General features: G+C 34.4%; 1 long non-coding RNA gene across 2 annotated transcripts in view; it reads right to left on the bottom strand.

The window, feature by feature from the left end:
- The window catches only part of LOC145680762 (uncharacterized), a 54,647-nt gene that overhangs the window by 20,208 nt on the left and 20,064 nt on the right, over nucleotides 1-14,375 (bottom strand). The window contains exon 1 of one of the 2 annotated variants that reach the window (XR_014130673.1): nucleotides 11,459-11,848. The exons of the other annotated variant lie outside the window; for it this stretch is intronic. This is a non-coding gene — a long non-coding RNA (uncharacterized LOC145680762). Of the gene's footprint in view, nucleotides 1-11,458; nucleotides 11,849-14,375 lie in introns of those variants that run through there. 2 annotated transcript variants of the gene reach the window in all.

A 14,375-nucleotide genomic window follows, 5' to 3' on the forward strand; every position in this document is an offset into this window, starting at 1 on the left:
CCTACGCCTTATATCTGGAGAACTACCTAGATAGTGTAGCCAAGCCCAAACTATCACTTAACTCAGTATGATGTACTTATTCCGTAGAAAATACGCAAACTCGATTAGGGGCCGTTTAAAAATTGTGTGGCCCCTAATCTAAAAAAATAATTATTGGCCAATATCACAATCTTTTGATACATTTTTTATCATTCGTAAAATTCTTGGCCAAGATCGCAATTTTTTGATGCATTTATTGCGGATCATTCCTTAAATTCTTTTCTATGACAAAATGACAGCTTGTTTCCACATATGTGTTAACTTCATAACACTGTAGCCTAGCCAAATGCAACCTCAAAACAATTCGTTTTTATTTATTATTTTCAGCAGCTTTAAACCAAATATTACTTTTGTTTCACCATTTGAGTGGAAAAAAAAACTATAGAACATTTCAAAGCTATTATTTTTATGCTAATGCTATGAAAAATATATGTAGATGTATCACTTGCAGATTTTGTATTAGAGTTTCAACCAACAGAAAGTCAGAAAATGGTCCCTTCTGCTTGTTACGGGTTTTCACTAATAGCTTCAGTGTATTTATCAACATTATTAATTGATATCAATAATTCTTCGATCTTTCCTAAAGCCTGATGAATTTATTTACTCTATTTTCACATCAATAACACATTTACTCACCTATGTAGTCTTCAGTCTTTTTGACAAATAATTAGAAGGTGAGTTGTTAAATATAAGAAAAACTAATTCCTTATTCAAAATAACAATGTGATATTTTAAAAAAGTATAGAAAATGTAAACGAGACTACTGGAGGACGTAGGTAATTATGAAAGCTTTTCACAATACCTGGAAACCTTTTAGTCTATTCGATAGGAAAAATCGATTATGGTTATAATGAAGCATAAAATAGAGCCTAAAGTTCTGGTCACATATTGTTCTCCTACAGCAACGCTAGGCAGCATTGCATGTAAACCATCATGATGGGGAATAATATGTGGTCAAACAGGAGACAGAGTGCTGTAGGTTAGAACCGCTAGCATTAGCTGGAGGAATGCTGAAAAGTCGCAGAATTAACTGATGTGTTTTAATTCACGTTTATCATGGTTGTAGCTTGTATTAAAAGCCATGCAAGCTGAGTCAAATAAGCTGACTGCTATAAAAACTAGTAGATAATACCTTTAAAATGGTTTCCACGAAAATTATCAATTTTAATATAAAATTTCATTGTTTTTCTACAATATAAAACAAAGGATATTCTTTACGAATTGAGCGTTAGTGACTACATATTCATTATGCCTATCTAGGCCTATAATGCTATTATTAGTTTGTCAATTTACAATTTATATTTTGGTATAAATTACATTAACTTTCCACACATTCAAAAGATTTCCAAAATGCAGAAAATCCAAGCAAACAGTCTCATGGTAAATAGTCTAACATTTTATTTTATTTTATTTATTTATTTTACTTTTGTCTTTAGTTTTAATAAGTTCTCTCACAGAAATGAAATATTTTAGTTTTACGTCCCACAGTTATGCCGGTTAGGCTAAAAGAGACGGTGATGATGAGAAATGAATGAAACGATGGAATGAAGAAATGGGAGAACCCCAAGAAAACCCACGCACACGGTGTTTGTCCACCACAAAGTTCACTTGGCGCGAGCTGGTATCGAACCAGGGATCCCATACACTAAAAGTGAACACTCTACCACTGAGTCACTGCAGTCCCCACAGAGGACAAGTTTTCCCCTGTAACGTCATCAAGTTTAAATCCTCAGAAGCTAAAGGAGATAGCAACGAAAGGTCAGTCAATACTTAGTAAAGGAGTTAAAGAGAATTCTATGGTTTCAAATTTAGCTATTTTTAAACCAAAGCAACTAGCAGTGTGCAACGGTGACCACCCTTTTCGTCCAAAGGACATTTCGTCCAGAGATATTTAGACCAAAGACATTTGGTCCAAAGGACAATTCGTCCAAAGGCCATTTCGTCCAAAAGACATTTCGTCCAAAGGACAATTGGTCCAAAGGACAATTGGTCCAAAGGACATTTTGTCCAAAAGAAATTTGGTCCAAAGGACATTTCGTCCAAAGGCATTTGATCTAAATGACATTTCGTCCAAAAAACAATTGGTCCAAAGGACATTTTGTCCAAAGACATTTATTTGGTTCAAAGGACATTTCGTCCAAAAGACAATTGGTCCAAATGACATTTCATCCAAAAGACAATTGGTCCAAAGACATTTGGTCCAAAGAACATTTTGTCCAAAAGACAATTGGCCCAAGGAACATTTCGTTCAGGGATGTTTAGTTCAAAGCACATTTCATCCAAAGGTCGTTTGGTCCGGTAACGCTTGGGGGTCCGGGATTTGTTTCTATTAGAAGAGTAAAAAAGTAATGCCTATAGCTTCTTATTTCTAAAGGAAATTTGAAATAGAGATTTATTCAGGAATTTTCATTTTGATAGAACAAATATATGCTGAGATATTCAGAAAAACTAAACGCCTGAAAACAAAATGGCCGAACAACAGGAATGAGGGAAAGGTAGGAGTGTGAAGTATGTTGCCGCAATAACTGCTAACATGTCATCTAAAATTCTAATGTTGTGAATGAAATAGTTTTAAAATAAGTACCGGTAATTAAAATTAATTTAGTTTAAATTTGAGTAAGTTAAATATTAGAAAAAGTAAAAAATAATAAGTTTCTTTGAAGAAATACTGAGAATAGAAAAATACCACATGTGTGAAATATATTCTTAGTGTCCAAAGATAATACTCTTAAACAGTCACATTCTTGGCTGCAACGTTGTGATAAATGATTGACAAATATAAGATGAAAGTTGGAAAATTTCGTTTAGAATATAGGTATCTTTTCAGGTTAACCGCAAGCCTGGTTTCTATTCGTAGGCTATTGATAGTGTGTAACTTCGGCAGACGTTTCTACATAATCAGTGAGTTGTACGACAAACCAGAATTGTTCACGTTTCTTATATTTTTATTTCAATGTTACTCCTCATGAAAATACAGTATATACTTTGGCTTTCATATTAATTTTCTCAGTACAGTATAGTGCATTTAAGATATCTATTGCAAAGTCTCAAACCAAATAGAACCATGACCATGCGGAGGCAATGTCGTTAAATGAAGAGGGAGTTTGCTCTTCAAAGGGTTGTTTATCATTTCTGGAGGAGGTGAATTCCTTAACCAACAAAGCTGCAATTGTATTTCTGCGAAGCTAAAACCGTATTTTTGTAAAATTATTAATGAAAGCAAAGAAAGGTGGCCATTTTGTTTTCAGACGTTTATGTTTTTCTGAATATCTCAGCATATATTTGTTCTATCGAAATGAAAATTGTGGAATAAATCTCTATTTTAAATTTGGTGACGCGATGGCTCAATGGTAGAGCGTTCACCTCTGATGCTTAAGGTCCCTGGTTCGATCTCAGCTCGCGCCGTGTGAACTTTATGGTTTACAAACACCGTGCTCGTCAGTTTTCTCGGGTTCTCCCGTTTCCTTCCACTTTCTTCATTCTACCATTTCATTCATTTCTCATAATCACCGTCTCCTTTAGCCTAACCGGCATAATCGTGGAACGTAAAACTCAAAGATTTTTTTTCTATTTCAAATTTCCTTTAGAAATAAGAAGCTACTGAGTCATAATGTTATAGGCATAACTTTTACTCTTCTAATAGAAACAAACCCCGGACCCCCAAGCGTTATCGGACCAAATATCATTTGGACGAAATGTGTTTTGAACTAAACATCCTTGGAAGAAATGTTTCTTGGACCAATTGTCCTTTGGACGAAATGTCCTTTGGATCAAATAACTTTGGACGAAATGTGCTTTGGACCAAATGTCTTTGGACGAAATGTCCTTTGGACCAATTGTCTTTTGGACGAAATGTCCTTTGGACCAAATGTCTTTTGGATCAATTGTCTTTTGGACGAAATGTCCTTTGGACCAAATGTCCCTGGACCAAATGTGTTTGGACTAAATGTCTCTGGACGAAATGTCCTTTGGACCAAATGTCTTTGGACGATATGTCCTTTGGACCAAATGTCTTTGGACGAAATGTCCTTTGGATCAATTGTCTTTTGGACGAAATGTCCTTTGGACCAAATGTCTTTGGACGAAATGTCCTTTTTACCAATTGTCTTCTGGACGAAATGTCCTTTTGACCAATTGTCTTTTGGACGAAATGTCCTTTGAACCAAATGTCCCTGGACCAAATGTGTTTGGACTAAATGTCTCTGGACGAAATGTCCTTTGGACGAAATATCTTTGGACGGAACGACACCCAACCGTGTGAAACATTTGGCTTGCTTTTGTTTACTTTTTGGGTTTTCGTGTTCCTCCTTAGGCTCCTTATTTGCATTAGATGAAATTAGAGTAATTCGGGGGGAAATGACCATAGGGGTGAAGTGAATAGAGTTAAGATTAATGATATGTGGCAACAAAATATGGTTGGCGCTGACCTTCCAAAGTTCCTGTATGTACAGTGTTGAGTCTGGGGGTGACGAAGAAGGTAGTGTACAGAGGAAAGAAGCGAACTATTGAATGCACCGAGCACGGACAGCAGGGAAGTTGAGTATATTTTTTTTCTATTGTAATATGGAACAGCAAGTAACTAGAGCAATTCTTTCCTGAAGAATCGTGTTGTACCTAGTACATCCACAGCAACATGAGGCGATTGTTATGCATGCATGTATATAGAAGTGTGTCAATGTATTGCTCACATAAAGTTACACAACAAGTTTTGAAAACAGACGTCGAGGTGGGGTGAAGTGAGTAAGATATTTTGTGGTGATATGAATAGTCCTATTAATCATTCCATATTGTATGTATGTATGCACCTCCGAATATTAACCTTAAGTAACTCTGGAATTTTTTGATTCATTAATATAAGTATCATAACATTGCATACATGAACAGGATTAATATTTAACAGTTGTTTAGAATATATGCTGAACCATTCATAATTTGATGTTTTTTTTATTATTGTACTGTTTCTAAATGCTTTTAAAAAATTCATAGGGAATATAAGAAAAGATCTTACCTATATCCACTGATGGTCTGGATTGAAAATTTCCAAAGACTGAATTTCTCCCCATTCTTTTGTAATATTGTAGATTACTAATATTGTGCACTTCCATAATCAAGAGTGCTCACAAGAAAAATAAACGTCCCAGTAGAATTAACATTATTCTAAAACATTGTTTTCATTTAAAATTGTATATTTTTAGAGTTTTCCTTGTGCCGACAGTTTGTCAATCTGCACGTTAGGGAGTTTATATTGTGTATAATTGCTTCTTAAGGTGGATTACATGATAATGACGTTTACATTAATTGTTTGATTTCTACCTTATCACTTCGAAATGTGGAGTTTTGACAAATAAGTTCCTTACACATTACTTTCTTTTTGAATTTTCTTGATTTTATTCGTAGTCTTCTAAACGCATATCCACAGTCTAAATATATATCCTTTCCCACCAACTTTATAGCCGTTAAAACATTTTATAGTTGTAAACAAATTTACAGCTGCTGTCCTTGTTTGTACTAGAACTTAAAATACACCATTCGCTTCACGCGTTTGTATAGAAAAAAACAGCGATCACCATGGCAACGGAAAGGAAATGACGACATCGCTATTTCAGTCTATTGGGAACTCAAATATTGTGCTCTTTCTGGTAAGGTCAGACAACTCAATGTCCCCGAGACGGTACTTTGGACAATAACTTATATGACTTTAGATGATGTATTACTGGGAGCTGGCTTTAATGCGAGGCTGAAGAATTCAGAGTTGATTGACAGGTGCTCCATCCCCGTCATCAAGAAACGGTCACTCGATGGTCCTGGGCAGGGTTGCCAGTGCGCTGTAAAAAAAATCACCTAAGACTCACTTAATTCAAAGAGTTTATGCAAACTGTGCAATCCCTATCGAAAGATTTTTTTAAAATTTGCATAAGCAGTTACCGTATTTGAATACATTTTGCATATTACTCACCTTCTATATTTTATAACCACCCGCGTGGCGGAGCGGTCTAGCATTTTAGTCTTCGATTGCAACAAAAGAGTCAATTCCGCTGGGGATAGTTGAATGCGATGGTTCAAACCCCGCTTTTTGCAAGAAAAATGTAGATCCTACATTTAGAAGCTTCTAAGCTTGTTTAGAACGTTAATTCTTATTAATATAATAATAATAATAATAATAATAATAATAATAATAATAATAAATATTAATTCTTATTAATAATATTTATATATAAGAATATTCCGCTCTTTCGAAGAAATTTTGTTGGCTCTAAAAATAGCATTGTCTTCGTATAATACATTTATTTACAATCTAATCACAGAGCTTATACATAACACTTGAAATTTATTTATTTATTTATTGAACAAATTCCCAGATACAGCATAACTTTGCCATTTTACACAGGGGCATGCTAACAAAAGAAAGAAAAAAACAAGACAACAATAACAACAACATAGAAAAAAAGAGTGTAAAAGTAAAACTATTCCATCAAAACTCGTTTAATTGCTCTTTCGAACAAATAGGCCTATACATAATTTCCTATTAACAGTTTAGAAGTGCAATGAAGAACCGGTATGTGTTATGTTTAAGTTCGATTAATCATTATCACTAGAGACCAGATGTTTAGGCATTAAAAACCTGGAAAATAGGTGGGCAAATAGGCACTTAAAATTTACAAAATAGGCAGTAAAATAGGCACTAAAATGTAACAGAAAACAATGAAGATAAATACCCAATACAATTTTAAAAAAATAAGTAATAAATAATGTTCAAAGAATATAGAAACGTGTATAGGGCTACGTGGACCCACGCAAATTAGACTGTGATAACAGATGCTTCAGTTTTTTTCTCCCTCGCTTCTTCGTCGCATTGCACTATGACCTTTCTTATTACTTCTCTAGCTTCGCTGTGTATAGTTTGCCCTCTCTTACGCTGTGGAGCCATTGTCAAATGAATAATAAGCAACAAAATCGCGACCGCAACAACACCCAACAAATAATCAACTAACTCTTCAGAATGACATTCATGTGACATTTTTTTTACGACTGGCAACGCTGACATATAGGAGGAGAGTAAGGGAGTGTCGCAAGAGTCAGGAAGAAAAATGTTGAAAATTTTCCCCCTCTACCTCAGCCCCCGCTGGTAATTAAGCTAGCTCCCTATAATAGGTGTTCTTCGTTAGTTGTATACTCATTATATAGCAGTCTATATACACTGTTGTTTACATTATGTCGAGGACACTTTTTCTCACCAATTCACCCCATATGTATATTCACTTCACCCTTACGGGTGGGGGTGAAGTGAATAATTTACCTTGTATGATTCATTTCTTTCTGTGCACCTTACTTCAGACACGATATGAACCATAGTTGTATTTTCAGAATGCAAAAGGTCTGTCCTATTCATATATAATTGTCAATCAGTCATGCTACCATTTCTGTGTAATATTTTTTCACTTTCATGCTCACTATATTCACTTCCCCCTGAATTACTATATACGATTTCCGAGGGTGGGATATATATCCAATGATTGCAAACATGCAACATATATATATATATATTTAAATATATATATATATATATATATATATATATATATATATATATATATATATATATATATATATATATATATATATATATATAGATAGATAGATAGATAGATAGATAGATAGATAGATAGATAGATAGATAGATAGATAAGTATATATATAAACTCGTCTTGACGAAAGGAAGCGACCGGTACTGGAATTGGTTATTTGTGGTTATCTACTTAGGATGGCTCAGTGGTAGAGCGCTTATTTCCGATGCGTGGGGTCTGTGGTTCGGTCCCCGACCAAGTAAGTTTGTGGTGGACAATATCGTGTCGGTGGGTTTTTTGAGGTACTCCCATTTCCTTCCATTTTCTTATCCTGCCAATTCTTCCATCATCATTCACTAGTTTCATCATCGTCTTGCTTTGCCTAAAGAGCATATCCATAGAACATTTAATTGAAAAATTTCACTTCATTTCATTTGAAGTCTCCTCCTATATAACATTGCTGCTGAAAAACGACCTAAGTACAAATTAAGCAAGCTCTGACACTGATACTACATGAGAATAGATACTCAAAGGGCAAATAAACGTTTAGTCACATTCTCTATGCATGCTATGCTATAGGAATGTTTATCTCTGACGTACTTTGAGGTCAATCTTCCGTGTGAAAAGTGTGCGGTGCGTTTTTGCAGCAAAACGATGCACTATTATTACAAAGTGATGATTAGTGCTAAAAGCAAAATACTCTACTACTTACAACCATGCAAGATCAGAACAAATAATCGTTGAATAATATCAAGTTATGTTAATTGTTTCTTATTGTCATGTTATTCAGCCTCTTGAGAAATTTGTGGCAATTGAGGCATTCTCCTGACGGAAGGCCTATCGGCTCATGGAATCTTTTTTTTTTTTTCGGAGATCTGTTAAAATAAACCGTTCTAGTTGATTCTGTAACTCACTGTTGTCAACCTTGGAAAACAAAATTATCGATTTTCGTCTTTAAAATTATCGTATATTACATATATATATATATATATATCGTATACTCATTATGAATGGGGTAATAGTAGAAACAAAGTTATCTAGTAATCTTCAGTTTCGAACTCCAAATCAATGTTACTATCCTTATAATCCTTTTTCTCCTTATTTACACCGCCATATATGTTTGACTTATTCATTGAAGTCATCACTAATTCATTGGGTTCAAATTCGACACAGTTCTGTACACAGTGGGCAGCGAGCATCATATCACTAACTGTATTTGACTGCAATTTGTTTCTTAACAGTGTTTTTATTAAGTTCGTTTTTGAAAATACACTCTCACAATCAGCACTAGTATGTGTCAAATCTAAGATATCTAACACAACCTGTGAGTAGTAGACGTAGATGATTAAAAAATCGAGTTTTCTTTCAACAAACTTTATACGTTTTACTACACTTAAATGTTTTTTATCTTTTAGCATACATTTTTTTTTTACTACAGTCAAGTCAGCAGTAAATTCGGCTCTGCAAACTTTACACCAGGCTTTATACACATTATCACTAACAGGCTCTAACCAATCCTTATCACAGCATCAATTAATTACTCTTTCCTAGATTTTTGTTTTAAATGTTTAAGATTCAACTCACTCCGTGCCTTCAGTTTCTTTCCTAGGGTGGACGGCTTTCAGGATCTCTATCACTTTCTATAGTTATTTTAAGTGTTCACACAAATAATTAGAAAAACAAATTACACTGTACTGTAATTTCACTTTCCACAACCCGGTCCACACATCGATTTTTTTTTCATCTAAAGGCGTTCATACTCACACTCACGAATAGCATATCTTTCTATCCAACGTCAACAACAACAATATTCACGTAAATATAATTGAATTTAAAGAATAAATACCGATTCTCAAATCGTTATTGATTTATTTTAGCGAGAATGACTGTTAAAAAAACCTCAGTGTGTGTCTTATATAATTCTTTAATGCACATCACAATTTATTTGCGTATTCAAAACCCGAAAAAAGTGTGCGTTCTAAAATTATCGTATATTCTCCATTTATCGCAAGGGCGTTATCGTATATCGTATATCGTATTAAGGCTTAATTTTTTTTATCGTATATCACGATAAATTATCGTATGGTTGGCAACCGTGGTGTAACCTCTAAAAATTTCGTTTTGAAGTGACAACACTGTTCTGCATTTCTTTGTTATCATAACAAGCAATGTTTTGCATTATGAGTGTGTCGTGATCTACTCTGACCCTATATCTGTGTTTGTCATTGTGTTTTTGTATTTCTAATAATGAATACCGACGAAAAAATGATTTGAGACGAATTGCTTCGCCAGAAGAAAGTATCAAAAATGTGAACTACAGAAAATAGAAAGACAAAGTGGAAAAGCATATTCGTCGTGAGCTCCTAAACCTATAGGTGGCAAAATTTTCAAGGCAATTGATAAATGTTATGTGAAAAAATGCTTCAAGAAACTTAATACTAACTTTCAAGAACAGTTCAACTACGGGTACCGTATTTCTTGGTTAGTGAAACACAGCAGGATGACATCATATGATAAAGAAACTTGAAGATATAATAAGAAAAAGGACAGGGAGCTGAAACATTTACATCATTATTCATGGGAATATATTATATATCATAAAGAGAAAGTGTCCAAATATGGTCAAGCAGTAATCCAAATATAAATGTATCCTTAGATCTAGCCTCATAAATGGCATTAATCTAGCAAAGGTGGAAGTTGTTCAAGATTTTCTTGTTTTGAAGTCACCCTCAAACAGAAACTGAATTGACTGTGTTATGCAGGAAATTCTACTAAATTCCATTTACATGCACTTTACACTAAAAGATGTATTTTCTTTATACTCACACTCATTTCGTTTTTCTATACATCGTATGTTCCATTGTACTATTGTTTTTCATCTTATTTTGTGTTCTTTGGAAGAAGGACACCATGGATACTATTGCAAAATATATTCGATATGTCGGAACAAAATTATGTACGCAAACCCCAATTATTACTTAATATCTTCACCTTTTTGAATTAATGTGACTCCAAAATTCAAGAAGTATTACTAACTTTCAATTACGTTTTTCTCGGAAGCATAATTTTGACTATAGGCCCTCAGGAGAACGCCACAGTTGTTCACCACTATATTCGCCACTATATTCGATACGTCCCTACAGAAACGTCCTTGTAAAGATCAAAAATTTGTGAACTACTGTCCGAAGAATTTGAAAGATGATCTGGGTTTTTCTATGAAACATAGTATGGGTATGGTGATTCTGAGTAGAATGGTCACGTATAGTGCGAGGGGCCACTACTTCGAGTTTCAAGCCCCTACTTTGAGTTTATAGTGGACAACTTCATGTCCATATGTCTTCTCGAGGTTCTCCCACATTCTCATTCTACCAGTTATTTCATACTTACTTTCATTAACCATCCATCTTCTTTAACTTAAAAGGTTCAATGTGGAACGTTAAACTAAACATCTAACCATATTTCAATCTTTTCTATCACATAAAAACTTAAAAAAAAAATAAATAAATAAAGTTATGTTCATTCTTTAATAGTTTTGTCGATTAAACAAAACAAGGAAACAATTAAATTTCTCTTAAAATATTATCTTATTTCATATAGCATTTCATATAGCTATAGCAAGATCCCTTTCCTTAAAAAAAAAAAAAAAGTTCAAGATGGCGGTTCTCACAATGACGTCTGTGTGACTGATAATATCGTACAGAGTTATTTCTATATGATGCTTTAACATGTTAATACTTTTTCTTTAGTATATAGATATATGTTAAGTTAGTTATTCTGATAGATTAAATAATGCTACCGGAACTGAAAGAATTAGACCTATAAACGAGTACCTGGACTTTTAAGTGTCTACCTACCTAAAAAATTCTGCGACATCTTCCATTTCGATCTAGCCTTTGGTTGCGTCCACATCGTACACTTGCATTTCTATCAGGCACAGCAATCATATGGACTGTTCGTACAGAATTTTGACTGTTTGAATTCCCCACAGAAGTTGCAGGCACTGACTCCACTGGGCAGTACACAGTATAAACAATGAAGAACAAAAGAATGAAGAATATACGTAATTTTGGTACTTTCATCGTCGAAGCTTACCATAAACGGGGTTTCACTTAATAAAATTATTGCGTATAATTTTAAGATAATGGCGCAAGGTTTCAACTGAGTTTAATCTGTACGTCACGTGATATTCATGATTTGACCTCGACCTTCTGTTGTGTACAAGTACATATGGACGATGACAACAGATTGCATGTTGTAATTATATATATCTATCTTCATTGTTTTTTTTCGTTTTGTATTCAGTGCCATATCATTAGAACTTTACTTATTAATGTATCGTATATAGTGGGAAGGCATACACAATATTCTATCTTCATCTAAGACTCAGGAGTAATAAGTAGGCACGTATTCTCTACGCGCGTGGTCCTGAGGTTGAACTTCACTGGCATGGTTGGGATTCTATGATAAACTGAATATATACTTGGAATTCTGAATCCACATAGAAAAACTTTTGCTGCCTTCCATTACCATTTCCGCTGTGGAGATCAGTATTAGACCTAGAAGTAGTAGATTTCTACCACTCGCGATTTTGGGAGATAGAGAAAAGTGAAACTAGTATCTACTCTTGTTACACTGAATTCACGTCAAAGAAACCGCTTCTAGCTGTCTACTATCCTTTTTCCTCTATGTCTAGGGGTAAAAGTCAGGAGGAACGCCGTTACTCCACTTCCAAGAAATATCTGTAGTGTTCCCCTGTTGCTAAAAAATTACAATGGGCAAAGACAGGCACGAGGAACAGCGTGACGGCATGCGTCCCCCTACCTTTTCAGATCCACTTTTACACCTGTCTATGTCGATCAGTATTGGAACCAGAGGCACTAAATTTCTTCTTGCTGACAAATTGGGTCCACATTGCTAAACTGAACTGTCAGTTAATAGTATTAATGGCCTATATTAAAATGTATTTGGCATTGTTTATATCCTTTACCAAATATTGGTTTATCTTCTGATCTATAAATAGTATTGCATATATTAATATAAAAGCAACACATTAACTATAAAGTTCTCAATAAGTTTATTAATGATCGATGGGCCTGAAATGTTCCGAACTTCGGTCGTCTATGGAACCTTTTGATGTCGATAAACGTGAATTAAAAAAAAAAAAAAAAAAAAAAAACTTCCGTTTTGGAAACAGATTTAAATTATTATTATTTATTTATTTATTACGCGCATAGAAGTCAAGTAGATTTCGTTAACAAGAAATATTCTAAACGCTAGCTATTTTTCAAGGTCTCTGAGCTCTACATCTTGGGGTGGGCCTACGCTTCATGTGAATTCTAGCAGTTGGGTCAGTCAGCTCTTGATTGAAACAAGTTAGATTTAGGTTACTTCCGGTTTGCATATAGAGAGGGTTAAGGATGGAGATGAAACTCATACTTAACATGCATATTCAATTTTAAAAAGTTATTTCTCGTTATTTGTTAAACTATTTTCACTCTATGGAGATCAAAATCGAAACCGGAAGTCGTACATGTATTTTACCAGTTCCAGTTTGAATCGAGGGATAAGGGAGGAAATGGAACCTATTCTTGTGACGCTAAACCGATTTAAAAAATAAAACTTCTTACTGTATCTTACTGCTCTTGCTGGGACACCTGTCAACAGCTATGTGGACGGACGGAAAAGTCGTCCTACAAACCTTCCCATATTCCCATACTCATCCAAGGGGCCTAGCTTGGAAGTCTAAAATGAAGTTAAAAACCCGAAGAAAGTGTTCTCCATCGAAGTACATTGCATTTCTTGAAGATAATAAATAAGTAAAGAGGAAAATCTATATTTACATTCTATAACTGGATATTAATGGAATTTATTGGTTTCTGTAAAGATTTCAGGATATGTAGTATGCGAGCATGTCTATACAACTATTCTGCAAGTAACTTTTTAATGCTATGACTATTATATTCTGCCCAGTACATGACATTACAAAACTTCCAAATAGCTATAACTTTTTTTTATTAGCGTTCTTAGCACATCTGTTTCAGCGAAGCGAAATCGAAAGGAACTAAATTTCAGTATTTATTATTATTACTAGCATCAATTACCCACTTCGCTGGGTTATATTAAGAAAAGATAGTAATATGTTTAGTTAGTCAGTCACTTTTTACTATTACTAAAGCACTCCTTGATATTTGTCATTTTCAATGATTTTTATATATCCCCTCTTCTCCCCATGTTGCGGGCCACGGCATCGGAAGTGTCATTGTTTATCTCAGCGATCCCGAAAAGTATGAATTCGACACTGATATTGGTCATTTTATTATGTATGTATAGGGTGGGTGCGCCATATATGGAATACGTTCCTAATATAAAATACCAGGCTATTTTGTCGACGATGTGTTGCCACCGAGTGGACTTTACATAAACATGTACACAGTGGCACCCTTAGTTTATGCATCAGTGGTTTGCTGCCGAACGATAATACATTTTCTTTTGTTGCAGAATAAATTTTGAAGAACGCATTTTTCGGGCGTATATTTCCAGGATGCTGAATGTACACAAACAGGCATGTATTATTGTTGAGTTTGTGATATTTAAACTGCATATATAGTGTACCACAAGTGCATATAAAATCAGTACGCAGAGAATCATGTAAGACGCGCTATACACTACGAGATCAATCGTAGGAAATATCTTAGGATTTATCTTCTGAAAAATGTTATGACATATCTTGTAGAAAATCCTACCCTTTTTGTGCCATACACGTGAAGAGTT

This window comes from Thermobia domestica, chromosome 3 (genome assembly GCF_964235325.1).
Source record: "Thermobia domestica chromosome 3, izTheDome1.hap1.1, whole genome shotgun sequence".
Lineage (NCBI taxonomy): Eukaryota > Metazoa > Arthropoda > Insecta > Zygentoma > Lepismatidae > Thermobia > Thermobia domestica.